Source organism: Corvus cornix, chromosome 2 (assembly GCF_000738735.6).
Source record: "Corvus cornix cornix isolate S_Up_H32 chromosome 2, ASM73873v5, whole genome shotgun sequence".
In the NCBI taxonomy this organism is placed as follows: Eukaryota; Metazoa; Chordata; class Aves; order Passeriformes; family Corvidae; genus Corvus; species Corvus cornix.
In genome coordinates, this window is record NC_046333.1 from 69154507 (window position 1) to 69168131 (window position 13625).

Here is a 13625-nt window from a genome sequence, read left to right on the forward strand (position 1 = left end):
GACAGACAATCTACATAAACCAAGAATTAAAAGCATCCAAAAAGCAGCACTGTGAAAATAACTGACATTTATTAACCCCTCTGGAGATCTTCAGTGCCCTAGAATTTCCACAGCCTTCAACACTGCATTAATAATATAAAGTCCATTCCTGCAAGCCTGCCAGAAAAGACTGGGAAGTGAATAAGCTAAACAATGCTGAAATTCCAAGTGATATTAAGAATCTATGCATGTTTATTTAAATAATAAAAGAAGACTTGTCAATTTAAACAAGAAGTGCTCACGAATCTTACATTTAGGGGGAAAGAAACTCTTCATAACACCACTAAGCTACTTATAATGAAAAGATGAACAAACATAAAAAAGTGGGTAATTTCACCATCACACAGAAAAAACAAAGCCTCATTTGTCTGCCCTGTCATATCCGGCATGTTGATTCAAGCCAATATTAACACTGACAAACATGTTAACCTACAGGACATCATTACATGCCAAAAATCAATTCCAATTTGGGAAGATGTGCAAATTTTGCGACAGAGAGGGCAAACAACAAAAAAGAAAAGACTTGGAGTATTAAATGACATGTGATATCCTGTGCTTTTTCAAAAGGCTCCTGAATATTCCAATCAGCCACAAAGGGCACACTAGACAGTTTTAGGGTGACCAAGGAATGAGCGCAGCAGCTTTGCTTTCACAACACCCGTCCTCGCATAGTCCCTTCAGTATCTCAGAGGTCCCACTTTCCTTAACCCAGCAAGGTACATCTTCATGGCGATTCATCTTGACAGAGTGAAAACAAAATAATCACAGCACTCAGCGATGCCATTAACATTTCTGAGTCACAAGGGATTAAAAGACTTGGACCCGGGGCAGATGCTGGGAGAGCCCTCGGCAGAGGAGTTCAGCGCCCGCCGCAGCCTGGGCTGCAGCTGCGAGGGATTGACACCGCTGACGGTGGAACCCGGCTCGGGAGAAACTCCGGGCACAGTTCCGGCATCCGAAATAAATTAAAGTAAACAGTGTTGCTCTCTCTCATCCACCCTGTTAGCAGCCTCTCGGTTGAGCTGGAGACCACACACCCAGACCACACAGCACCAGCTGAACTCACTCGCACGCAACATCTAGAAGCTGTCACTCTGCTGAGGTATGAGAAGGAAAGAGGGGGGCCGGAGTGCGAGAGTGTGTGTGTGTGTGTGTGTGTGTGTTTAGAAAAGCTGCTTGCTCTCTCCTCCTATCATTACAGCTGGTTATGTTTTGTGCGGTTGGGAAGGAGGGAAAGAAGGGAGGGATAAGAAAAAAGACCTATAAAGCTCACTAAGAAAACATACTGGCCTTGGCCTTTTGTAGTAATGATTTGCACTCCTCCTGTACTAGTTTAGTAGCCGATGAAGGGCTAACAAAGCATCCATTTAACATCAATTAACCTTCTATCTATCACATGTCAAAAAAAAAAAAATCTAGACTAGTATAAATTCATTTCCTTGCACATTTTAAATGACAGCATACTGTCAGTTACAACATGAAAAATACCTATATATTGATCTATTTTTACATCAGGAGTTCTGAGATGTTATTTATTTGGAGAGGGGAGAGATTCCCCACAAAGAACAATCAACCACACAGATGCCACTATGATATCAAAACACTGAATTTTCTCCAAAAACTTTCCATTGTAAAATGAAGTTTTGTTCATTAGCATCGTATACCATAAACAATCTGAAGGAAGTTAATGAGGCAACATTCAGTTTGTAACTCATCAGCAAGAAGTAAAAATAGGAAAACACTAAAAATAGATTAAACCCAACAATAACCTATAATACAGATGAACAGAGACTTTTAAAAGGGGGGGGAGTTCTTTGTTTCTTTTAGCTCAGAAAATCATTTCATCTACCAATTATGTCACCTGTTCAAACAGAGAAAGCTGAATAAAACGTTTGAAGACTAATAAAATCTATTTCAGTGAGTCTACTTTAAAAAAGATTTACACATACCTCCCCCATCAAGCTCACCAGTGCACAAATTTAATTTAATACATACACATCTGGACAGCCCAGAACCACAGTCACATTTTCACCTCAGTTCAAAATCTTTTTACCTAAGTGACAATGACAATATCCAAATGCCACTATTAAACAAAACCATCAAAACTACAGTAATCCAAATGTCAGTAACAGTCTTATAAACTTGAAGGAATATATTTTTGGTTTTGTGAAAACGCTGAGAAAAAAAATAAAAAAAAAAAATTTCACTTTATCAAATACATTTTAAAAAATGTTAGCTTCAAAGTTCTGTAATTTCGCACTGAAGATAATTTATTCCCCCCAATTTATTAATTAAGTCAACCTGCTGGTTTATACCAGTTTTTGAATGTACACTTTTGCTGATACAGTCAATGTTACAGTACCTATTCATTACCAAGACTCAAATCAAACCAATTTAACTTTTTTGAATGTCTATTTTGGTCATACTGACTTGCCTAGAAAAGGGCAATAGCATACAAGAAAATATAATTAAAGAAAGTTTGAACACAGACGTTTCTCCCCAAAATTTCTGCTACTTTCATTATAAATTACATTGCAACTCTCAAGAAATTAATTCATCTACTGTTTAAAAGCTTCTGTATTTATTACGTGACACATCACTATAATCTAGCAACATTGTAAAGAGAAGTCCTAAACATCTACATATAAACATATATGTAAAAAAGTCAACTCAGCTTTATACAAAACCATATCACAGATGGCCATAAATCTCCCATTATTTTCTAAATTCTCACAAAGCACATCTTCCTACATCTGCTTCTACCTCCAGCATTCAGCAATGTTTGCTTCATCCAGAAGTCATTATCCTACTCTCCTCCAGTTAAGCCATTCATCCGTCTTTTGTTCTAAAGTTATGATTAATTTTTTGTGCATCATTTTAGTTAATAGGAAAATGGTAAAAAATCTTCATACCTCATTATCCTTCAATCTTATGTTATTCACAGGCAGAAATTAGAAAACAATACTTCAAGCATCAAAAACTTTCAAATGTGTTTATGCAAATGCATTCAGAAAGATCCAGAAGTTCAGAAAAATAAACTAAATGAATCCCAAAGGGATGAAATTTTTCTAGAGAAAAGAAACAAGACACCACAGATTTTTTTTCTAAGCCCTGTAACTATACACAATATTCTTTATAAAAACTATACAACCACTGCAATTACACAGTTCACATGGTTAAAGTTTTAACTTGGATGCTTGTAGGTAGGACTGCAACACTAACATTTACTGTGTGACTTTTTTGGCAGTTCCTTTTGTTTCAAAAATATTTAAAAGATGAGACATACACTTGTGTTACTGAGATTCTTGTAGTTTTCATGTTGTCTCCCCAACACCTCTTTTTGGCCTTTGCTCAGGAAAGTACTCAAGCCATACACTACACCATTTTTCTCACTTTGCATGGTCCAACACGCACTCAAGTACTTCCCCACAGACTGTATGCACAGGTATTTTTCTAGCAAAAGCGTGTCTTTGCCTTACATACTCTAAGTCTTCATTTCCACTCATCCACCTAAAATTCCATCTCCTGTATGGAGGTATCATGCTTACAGAGTAGTGTGGTTGTCTTGTGAGAAACCCAAACTCTCCTGCCGTCTCGGCTAAGGAAACATGAGAAGAACTCATCTGCTATATACATAACTTCTTAATTTTTTGCCAAAAATCCAATGTACAGTTTTCCAGCAAGAAGCAAAGTACACCTGTTAAAATCACAGTGAAATTCCAAATTTCACAAGACTCACAGAATTCTTAAATAGAAAACTGAAAGTAATTGCTTTTTTAATTGAGACATTTTATGAGTATCTCAAAAAATCAGTTTAGTTTGTCCTCAATAAAAAGGGGCTATTTAAAAAGGAACTTTTGCTTAGCATAGCCTTAAATCTCTAACTAATGCAGGCTTTTTGATGAACTTCCAAATACGGGATATATCGCTTTTGGGTTAACAACAATGTCAAAGGGAAAAAAACCCCTAAGTCTAAATATACCTAAAAATCCTTGATTTATACTGTAATCTGATCCACAGACACTTTTACACTGCCAGAGACCCCACTGGTTTCTGCACAATATAGCCTAAGCTCTGCCTTTGAGAATAAAACTGAAAATCTGGGAATCTGCAGTTCCGTTAAGGTCAAGGGAAAACCAGACCCATTAAGGACTTGGTGTCTCAGAAACTTTGTTTTCCTTAAAAACAAAGCAAACAAAATTAGAAAGGAAACATGGGCTTTCCCACTCACCAAAGGGCTCTCACAGTCATCACCAGGCGTAATAACAGTATTTTCTAATGAAAATGCTCAACATACTTTCTGCAGATTAATAACGTCTGTAGTCAAGAAAAGGCTACACAGACCAAGTTCTTTTTGGAGAAAAAGCACTAAATACTTCCAAAATAATATAAAAAGTGCAATTACAAAGAATTTCTCCAGAGGAGTGAGGTGTATGACTTGGTGTTGTTTAAAATACTAAATATGTAGCTTACCTTTCCCTATGCAAAGCCTGTAACATGGCAATCACACAACTAATAGTTATTTGTAGGCACTTCTGTCATTACTTGGTTTCTAGGGAAGTTGCTTTAGGGGGTTTTTTGAGGTTTTTTTTCCCTCCAGGATATCACAAAAATTATTTTTTTCTCCCTCCTGCCTTTCCATTCTCCTTATAACTTCTGACACTGGGAGAATAATCCAAATGCTTTTCAACTGAAATGCTGATTGAAATTCCTTAAAATAATTTTCAGGATAAGGTACAAAAATTTTTATCAGCCAGATTTTTGAACTCATACTCTGCAAGCTGTAAACACAGACCTTTGCTTTCATGTTCAGCACAAAAGATGAAACATGAATCTGACGAGACTGTGCTGTGCATGTGCTGTCTCATCATCCCTCATCGTCCAAGCACCTTTACAAACAAGATTCCCTCCATTACCAAACACCATATTTCTCCCCTGGGAAAAGTAATTTGAAAGACAATGTTGCACAGCCCAGATTTACAGAATGTAGGTGGTCCAAGACAGAAGGTCAAAGTTAAGCTGAAGAGCTAACATCTGACTTCTGCTAAAAGATACTAATTCAGCTGTTTTTGGATTTTGAACCTTCAGCTGGCTTTTAAGTACGGCAGTAGGTTCCACTCTGTCTGAAAAACTGACATAGAAAATAAATTCACTGTAACGTGTACAGTCTTCTGAGTACTATTTTCAAGTCCATGACTGTAAAATGAAGTACTTCTGACTTCTCCTGCAGAAGGTTTTCTTTGACTGTTTGCACAAATAAATAGTGACCTACAGGCATTCAAAATACATGCAGGTAGTATCTGTATGTGCTTCACAGGCTTTTGTCCTGGTGTACAAAACTTTAACTGTGTATTATTTCATGGATACTTTCCCTAGTTGTCAGAATCTGTGTTTTTAAGAACACCTTTTATATTCAGTCTTCTGTCACCATCCTATCAAGATAAATACTTTTTTATTTTCTTTCCTGGTTGGTTTCATTTTTTTTTTTTTAAAGTTAAGTCAGAAAGCCGAAAAGCGCAGAAAAAACAGAATTAAAATAACTCAAAACTGATGTTTAGTTTCAAGTACAGTAATTACGACTTACTGAATTTACAGCTAAACATACCACTACATTGAAAGAAATGGATTAAGTATGGTTTAACATATCTGAAAGTTTTGATTAATAAAAGTGGTCAGTGGCCTCTGCCTTTCTAGTCAACCTACTTATTTTGCTTTAGTCCAGCTTCTGTGGGAAGAGCAGCATAATAAAGAATGGACTGTATCAGAGGATACAGTTTCTTTCTAATAGGACCTCAGGAAGACAATTGGTGAATTACAGATTTTAATGTCTTTATTGTCCGATTTTGCCTCAAATGCTTTAACAGCTAGCATAAAACCCTTGATGATACTCACAAGAAATCCTACAATTTAATTTTTTTTACTGTTCATGACTTAGAAATTTACTTTTTTTTTTATTAATTCATTTGGAATTTCAATAACCTAGACTGCTACTCAGCTCTAAAATATGAAGAAGCAATTATAGCATTAAAAAAACACTCAACTATCAAGTCTGTAGAAATATTTTCATTTATTGAATGAAGACCATAAAAACAAAGGACAACTTTACATTTTTTTTTAAGAAAAGCCAGCATAAGTTTGATGGATAACAAGCTTTTAATTAAATTGCTTCACCTCTGACACATCCTAAAAAATTATGTTTTCCATAAAGAAAACTGCCCTTACCATTACAACTTAATTTTCACCGAGATAAGTCCAACCGGTATAATGAAAATAACTGCATCTGTTTTAAATGATGTTGCAGACAACAGAAATCCCATCTAAGCAAAAACACTGTTGTCCAAGGAGTGGGCATAAACCACAAGAACTGTAAACTAAGCTATCCATAGGAAAGAAATCAGCAACAAGATATGCCTCTTGCTGCTTCTTGCTGGGTCAGTGCAAGCTGTGATAAGATACTGTAAAAACAGGGAAGTAAGATTATAGAGTATTCCTTCTTCAGGTGAGCAAAATGTAAAGGAAGAAAACAGACCTGTTTTTCTAAGCCACAAGTTTGTTTATTTACAGTCCTTTAACTGTTCTGACAAGTTTATCATAAGCAAAAACAAACTGTCAAAAGCAAAAACAAAACAAAGTTTATAGCAATGAAACGCAGAGAAATCACTAAAGGAGAAAAGAAACTGTTTACTTGTTATAAGAATGTTCAGAAAACCTGGAAAACTGAAATGAGATTATGATTTTAGCTACATATGAAATAATGAATACTTGGAGCTTAGATTCAATCTGATACCCTGTCAGAGCTAGGATGGCTTAATATTTTACTGGCTTTTGACTCAGAGCTTTTGAGTCTATGGCTAGAAGCAGTTAGCCTGCAATGAGCGAGGAAACTGCAGAAGGAAGACTGTTTTAAAAACCAGTAAAACTGGACAGAATAGAAAACTCCCTTTTGGAAACAAGATCATCCCAGATTTCAGACATCTACCCCTTGCTAAGAGATAATTTTCAGGTTCCTAATTAGGATATTGAAGAGGCAAGGAGGAATGTTTGGTCACCGAGCTCATGGACACTTGTGGACTGCAAGACAGTCCAAATGAGGCAGAAATGTAAAACTGGGTACGAAGTTAAAAAAAAATTAAGTCCCAGAGAAGTGTAATACTTCCAGACAGATATGAATGAAAGTGACCATCTCTTAACCAGCATGTTATTTCAATTCTTTCCACATTCCTTTCCCTGTTATTTTCTTATTGCACTTGTCTAGATACCCAGTCATTTTGGGAAGTTGTATCTGAAACTGGACGGCACCACTAAAGGTGAAGTTAAAAAGAAAAAAGCTAAAAAGAAAAAACCAAAAAAAGCCCCAAACCAAAAAAACCCAACAACCCAGTCTTGCCCAGCTTTTCAGCAAGTCCTGCAAGCAACCAGCTTTGACTCACCTCTCTACCCTGCTTATTTCCTCTATCCCCCACCCAGCACACCCACACTTCATTGAGCCTTACGACTCCATCATTTCACATGGGTCGGACTGGATGATGTCAGCAGCAGTTTTTGCCAACCTAATTGACTCGGGGACTTCGCACAGCTCTGGCCCAGCCCGTGCAGCCCAGCGGGCCCCGGAGCCCCCGCAGGCCCCTGTCAGACGTGTGAGACGGAGGCTAAGGCCACGGAGCTGCTGCTGCCGGGCCCTGGCTCGCAGGGACGACGCCACCAGCGCTGGGAAGGGCTCCCCGGCCCGGGCCCGACCTCGCACGGGAGCGTCACCCAGCAGGACGCCGTGCGCCCCCGGGGGAAGTCGCAGGTGGCAGGAACCCCTCGCCCTGCCGGCAGTGCCCCGCCTCCTGGCAGGGGACTGGGGAGGAGGAAGAGCTGCTGCAGCCAGGAAGTCACCGGGGGGCAGACGGCCGGAGCCCAGCGACGCCCCCTGCGCCCCGAGAGCCATCGCAGACAACTCCGTCCTCACGGGGCCGGGGCGGGGACGCGACGCTCGACCCCGCCCGGGGAGCGGAAGGCGGGGGGAGGCCGAAGGGAGGGGAACGGCCTCCGCCCCGGGAAGGCCAGAGAGGGGGGAAAGGGAGGGGGCCGGAGCTGCCCCGCAGCGCCCGGCGGGGCCGCGCGGGGCGGGGGCCGGGCCCGGGGCCGGTCACTCACCGCCCGCCGCCGCCGCGATCGCATCCGGCACCTGCGGCCGCCCCGCTCCCGGCAGCGCCCCGCGCCCGCCGCCTGCAGGCGCCGCCAGCCGCCGCCCGAGCAAATCGATGGAGCGCCGAGCCACCGAGGCGGGCGGCAGAGGCCGCGGGCGGCAGCCGCCGTGCCCCGAGCTCCGCCCCACGGGGAGCTCCGCCTCCTCTCGGAGCCCCCGCCTTTTCCCCGCCTTCCTTTGCCGCTGTTTCCCTCCTTCCCTCGCTCCCAACATTAAGCGGGAGATCCTAAAGGCATCGGGGGAACCGGGAGTTGGTCCTCCCGTGGATGAGGAGCAAGGGAAAAAATAGAAACATTATAATAACAGCGTTGACTACGGACAACAACGACAGGACCCGAGGAAACGGCCTGAAGTTGTGCCAGGGAAGGTTTAAGTTGGGTATTAGGAAAAAGTACTTCACCCGGAGGGTCTTTGGGCACTGGAACAGGCTCCCGAGGGCAGTGGTCACAGCACCAAGCCTGACAGAGTTCAAGAAGCATTTGGACAATGCTCTCAGGCACATGGTGTGACTCTTGGGGATGGTCCTGTGCAGGGCCGGGAGTTGGACTTGATAATCCTTGTGGGTCCCTTCCAACTCTGCAGGTTCTGTGATTCTGTGAACGACAGTAATAAATTATAAAAGAACCACTCCCGAGCACTGTCCCTCTGGGCAGAAACTCACCCAGCGGTAGTGTGGAGACTCCCAGCCTGGGGTGTGAGGAAGGCTGCCATAGAGTCATAGAGTTTCCCTCTCTGGAGTAATTCCGAACCCACGTGTTCCCGTGTCACCTGCTCCAGGTGACCCTGCCTTGGCAGGGGGGTTGGACTGAATGGTCTCCAGAGGTCCCCTCCAACCCCAACCATTCTGTGATCCTGTGAGGGGAGGTGCAGAAGAAAGAGTGGTGGACAAAAGCCCAGGCACAAATACTCATGCAGTGCTGTCAGCCCCGAGTAACACAAATCCGTCCTCCTTTAGCGATAAACCAGTAAAAATGTTTTTTACCAAACTTGTTGTCTGCCTGGGGGGACTCTGAAAACAGGTTCTTTTCCTTATGGAAAGAGTCAGGAGATCTCCTTTTTCATTTTTTGCTGGTATTGTTCGATACTTGGTTGCAAAAGCAAAATTCAGACAAAATCTTACTGGGAAGGAGAGGAAAAGTAATGAGAGGAAAAAAAAAACCAGAAAGGAAGAATCCATTCCTCAGTTTTGCCAACCCAGCCCAAAGCAGGACGTTCATGGGAAAACAAATTACCTTCCATAAAACCTTAAAGCACCATAAAAAGCATTATGGCCAAACCCCACAAATTTCCTCACTGTTTTTTCATAGGTTAAAGCTGCTCAGGTTAAATTAATAGAGTGGAATACGTCATCACATGAATAAGCAATACTTTTCTGACTCTTTCCTCTTCTCTGTAAAACATTATTTCCAAAGATGTAACTAGTAACTCTGCAGTTTTCTGCTGTGATCCAATGCAGAAAATGACCTCCTTGGTTCTCCAAGAAAAGTAAAGCTGGCATCAGATTTAAAAAAAAGGGCAACTTTTTGCCACCCATTTCAAGATTATATTTTTCCTCCATGACATCTTGTTTGAATTTTCTCCTTGAACGCCTGTCATCAGATGTGCCAAATAAAACCACTCTTTGAAAGGTTTGGTGGATGCAGAAGGCCCCACCTAGCACACTTCATACCTGGGCCCCAGCCCAGTGCCCTCTGAGAGTGGATACCTGCGCCCAGAAAGCCCATTGACTTTTGTGGGAGTCCATAAAGGGAGCTGTCTCTCCAGAAGGTTTCATAATAAACAACCATGAGTTCAGATTTAGTTCAAGTGACAAATTTCAGCGCCAAACTGAAGTTTGGTTGCAGATTTGATTGAATATTCACCTCTGTTGTAAGTGAAAAGACCCTAAATAGGTGAACCATTAAGAAGAGGGAATCTGAACTTGAAAGGAGTCAACCTCCCTGACGTTAACCCCCCAAGTGAGGACAAGGTGACAGATCTTTTGCTTGTGAAAACATCACCTAGCTTTTGGAGACTTTAAGCTGCTGTTCCTAAAAGGCTGCTGAGCAGTGTTTTTATGCAGATTGTGGTCCTTGGGAGTTTGTCAGAACCAGGCTAAACTCTACAGGAACAGAAGCCTTATAAAAGGCATATGTAGTTTCTTCACAGGCATCCACGCAGGCAAATCCTCCTATTTCTACAAGCAGCATCTAGGAGTCTTATGATCTATAGGGGCAGTGGATAATACTGTCAATGAAGAACTTCCTGTGTGGTGCACTTTGTTAAATCTGCTGTGGGTGGTTTCCCCAGCTGATGTTTAGTGACCATCACCTACCCCTACAGTGACTCCAGAACAAAGCTGACAGTGACTGACTGCAGACATGACCCTCTGGAGAAAAGAAACACACCCCACATATCTCTTTAGAACAAAAGGAAGAAAACTGGTGCGGTTAAAAAATATATATATATGTCACATATATATAACTTATGATGTATATACCATAATATATAGTATATATTTGCTGTCATATATAATGCTGCTAATATAAATATATTACTCTATGGAACTCCAGATGCTGTTAAAGAGATTAATCTATGCAGTTAAAACTGAGGAAAGAAGTGACAATTTGTAATGTAATGACCTGGTAAATAGTAAGTGTTATACCTCATAGAGGTCACAAGAGTAATTGCTCATTCATGCCTTTTTCTAATCCATTTATGCAGATTTGACAGTGATCTGTAAACATTACATCTCTCTACAAAGTTGGGTAAACAGATTTGAAAGCCAGAGAGATTATTATGATCATCTTGTCTAACCTGAATATTGAACACTATAGAATTTCCTCCAGCCATTCCCACACCAAGGTCTTTCTGTAGTTGTTTTTTTAAAAGGCATCTTAATTTTATTTCAAAGAATAAAATTTATTATTTATTTCTTTTAGAGAAGTGGCAAATCCATCATTGCACTTTTGAAGATTTATCAGTAGTTGCCCTAACACATACCACGCTACCTTAACGTGTAAAAAAACACTGATAGAAATATAAATGTTGTTTGAAAAGGTAAATTCATCTAGCTGCAGCATCTGTCCATTGCAAGCCTGGTTTTTGTTAACTGAAATATCTTCCTTTTGAAGATGTTTGTAAAATGCAGCAGATTTACTCCTTCACCTTCTCTTGACAAACTGTATGGATTAACTTTGATTCTTCACTGTATAAGTGCTTTTCCAGAACTGTTTTCTGAATGCCTTCAAGCTTACAGCTATTGCCTGATTTTTTTTGACATGTGGATATTCAAACCAGATCTCTTCCTACTTCTGTTTAAATTTGTGAGGTGAATATTACAACCAGGGAAATCTGAGGAACAGAAAAAAGCTAAGAAGCATAAGGCTGAAAATGACCTTAAGAAATCACCCTTTCTAGTCCTTTTCCTTGCCCCAAGACAGGATCAACTCCTGTTTTGTTGTAACATAACTGTTTTTTCAATCTTGTTCTCAAAGGCTTCCCAGTATGGTGCTTTTGCCATCTCCTCAGGCAATCTTTCCCAGTGTTTCTCTACCCTTATCACTAGAGGTCTTTTTTTCTAATGTATGCTCTGACTATATCCCCTACTGCAATTTCAGTCCATTAGTGAAAGGTCTGTCTTTGCTGGCCCAGAGAATTGACTCTTTGCTTCCTCCCTGTAGCAGTCTTTCCCATATTTAAAGGCCCTGTATCTTCTTTTCCTCATTATTCCAAACAGTCCCATTAATATCCTGATATTTAATCTTTTCTGGACTGGTAATCAAGTTTGAACTCTCCTGCAGTCTTCTGCAGACACCCAGTGTTATTCTGGAAATGCAATTCCCCAAGCCAAGAACTATTCAGGTGAAAAAGTTCTGAAAAAAACCCCAAACACTAAAATTTAAGCTGTACCATGGAGTAGCAGAGCAAAGTAATTGCTTTGCCTATTTTTCAGACTCTTTTCCTGTTTCTACCCCATTTTTATGGCATTTTCCTTTTTACAACAGCATAACAGTTGGTGACTCGTGCTTAGCCTGTGATTCACTCTACATTTTTTCTAGGCAACTGTAATCCTGTTTACTTTTCCCCTTCCTGTATCTGGGGAACTGATGATGCTATGTCTATTGCACCTATTGAATATGATCTTTTGTGGTTTTCTTAAAAAAAACCAACCCAACACCAATTTGACAAATTCCCTCTGAATTCTAATTCTGTTCTCTGACACTCTTTTATCTGCTCTCTTCTTCATGTCCTCTTCAAATACATTAAGCTTAGTGTCTACTCTGTTCTTTGGATGTTTTATAAGGAGTATCAGACACAGGATATCTTGAGAAACCTTTTTCACTACATCTCTCCATTTGATAATAGCCTCATTTTGCTAATTCCTCCCCAGCCCTGCCTTTTCTGACACCATGGGATTTTCAGTTTGGACCATATTGTCTTTGCTTATTCGCAAGAAACATTGTCTAAAGCTTTACTAAAATGAAGATATATGACTTTTTAATACTTCTCTCCTTTGTATAACATCTATTACCTTATTGTAAAAGGAGGTCTTATTGGTTTAATAGGATTTGTTCTTGACAAATCCATGTTCATCATTATTTGTCTGTCTTGTAATGCATACAGATGGTTTGCTTCATAATTGCCACAAACTGAGTCTACCTGATCTGTAACTCACCAGCTTCTCCTATTTTTCTATGTGTAAGTAATTTTAAGCGTGTTTGAAATTAAGAGGGATGCTTCCATGACCATGTTGTGTCTTCTGAGCTGGAGATCGGTAACCTGCCAAAGCCATGGCAGTAGAACCAGGAGCAGAGCCAAGAAGCCCAATCCATCCTTGCCTGCGCTAATAAATCTATAATTACTGCACAACCTGTCTTCATCTCATTGGTTCCACTTCCCTTTATTTTCTTGATCTGTCAATGGAACATCCCTGTAGATGTTGGTTTCTAGCAGTTGCCATAGATTTTCTGAAAAATTCATGCAGATACTTCAGTTTCCAAGAAGATTTCCTGCATTATATTTTGCTCCCAAGACCAGCTGCTTTCTGCTTCCTCCTAAATTGAAAATCACCTGGATCTGTGTTGTCAAACCAACATCCAGGAACTGATCTACTTAAATCTTATGGTTCTATTTCTTTTTTTAATACATGGGTACAGAAATAAATTCTTTGACCTTGGCAGCATTTTGACCATTATCCAGGAGTTTAAGCCAGAGACTTTCATTATGAAGTGAAATATATTTATCTTCACTGAAAGGCGAGAGAGAAAGAAACAACTTACTGATCAGTGTTTTCTCCCAGATGATTTCTAGTATGCTCCAAGAGAAACAATATAAAAATTAATGCACACAATATTTTGAGTTTTCTTCCAGAACATGTACAGTCACTTTTTCCACATCAAACAAAAAATAT

The 13625-nt window shown here is 40.4% G+C and overlaps 1 protein-coding gene across 1 annotated transcript in view; it reads right to left on the reverse strand.

Annotated features, from left to right (window-relative positions):
- EXOC2 (exocyst complex component 2) overlaps window positions 1-8273 on the reverse strand; it is a 128066-nt gene extending 119793 nt beyond the window's left edge. The window contains exon 1 of the mRNA XM_039549999.1: window positions 8182-8273. The gene's annotated coding sequence lies outside the window, so the exon portion shown is untranslated. The remainder of the gene's footprint in view (window positions 1-8181) is intronic.
- Window positions 8274-13625: the final 5352 nt, after the last annotated feature.